The following is a 1,563-nucleotide window of genomic DNA, read 5'->3' as shown; positions in this document are numbered from 1 at the left end:
ATTTATGGAAGCCCATTCCCGCCACCCCCACAAAAAATATCTGACTACGAGTTATGAGATAATAAGTCATAATTATAAAATAGTAACTCATAATAATAATATACTAAGTAATAATTATGAGATAGTAAGTCATTATTTTGACATCTGTATCACATTAATCCAATGTGCACTTTGCATCAGGCCCTTCTCAACTTTCAAGGGTAACCTTATGTATATCCTATTGTTGATCACACGTGTGTGTCTCTCTCTGTGTGTGTGTGAGAGAGAGAGAGTTTGTGGTGGTATTTTTCCATATTAATGTATTTATGTTCATGTTTATGTTGAAGTGAGTTGGTGCCTGCTTGGTGACATCAGATTTAAAGACAATTTTCACAATTTAGGGATCTGATCAGTATTTTTGATGTAAATTGCATGCTATAGAAGGTTTCAGACACATCTTTTAATTTGTTTTTGAGAAACTTGCCCCAACAGCAATTTACTTCCTGGGCCTCATTCAGGAGATACAGGGCATCCAAAAATAATTAACAAAGGCTCCAAAAACACCCAAATACATATTTTTTCAGACTGAAAAGCTCTCTGTATCATGATGCAGGTCTTTAGATGTTGTACACGTGAAATTGTGTCATGCCAAACTTTATCCACAAGGGCTTTTCTTTATTTTTACAATTTTCTACATTGTAGAATAATAGTGAAGACATCAAAACTATGAAATAACACATATGGAATCATGTAGTAACCAAAAAGGTGTTCAACAAATCAAAATATATTTTAGATTTGATGACAGCTTTGCACACACTTGGCATTCTCTCAACCAGCTTAACCTGGAATGCTTTTCCAACAGTCTTGAAGGAGTTCCCACATATGCTGAGCACTCGTTGGCTGCTTTTCCTTCACTCTGCGGAACTGACACAGACCAGAAACAGCTTTGCCGACCTGGATCCAGAGGTTCTGGCGCCTTCGTCCGTGGTGGCTTCCCAATCAAGATCGGATCCAGGGGTACCTGCGTCTTCATCCTCGGCTTAGTCTACCTCTCCGGTGGCTTCTACCTCGGGTTCAGATCCTCGTAGCACCTAGCCTCACCAGGCCGTGAGGCTGCCTGAGAGACTGGCCCATTCAACATCACCAACTGTCCTCATAGGCAGCTCTATGGTGAGAAACATCTCGGTCCCCAAGGCTGCTTCCGACTGTTCTACCACAGATGCCGGGAGCTGACACTGTCGTAGTCCATGTGGGGTCAAATGACATCAGGAGGGCTAGCTCGGAACATCTGAAAATGGATTTTAAATAACTAATTTTAGCATTAAAAGACTCCAAAAAATGGCCAATCATTTCGGTCCAGTACCATCATTGGGCCGCGGGTGTGAAATATTCAGTAGACTGGTGGCATTACAGATCTGGCTAAAAGACTACTGCAGCTCTGCTGGAGTCACTTTTATTGATACCTTCTGGAAACAGAAGATACTCTACAGGAATGACGGAGTCCATCCAAGTGATCTTGGCTCCTGGACTCTGTCCACGCATTTCAAGGCTGCATTGAAACACTGCAATAAGTGATCCGAGACC

The sequence above is a fragment of the Oncorhynchus clarkii genome, chromosome 2, assembly GCF_045791955.1.
Source record: "Oncorhynchus clarkii lewisi isolate Uvic-CL-2024 chromosome 2, UVic_Ocla_1.0, whole genome shotgun sequence".
Taxonomy (NCBI): Eukaryota; Metazoa; Chordata; class Actinopteri; order Salmoniformes; family Salmonidae; genus Oncorhynchus; species Oncorhynchus clarkii.
The sequence above is the reverse complement of the archived record's forward strand: the minus strand, read 5'-3'. Positions refer to the sequence as shown.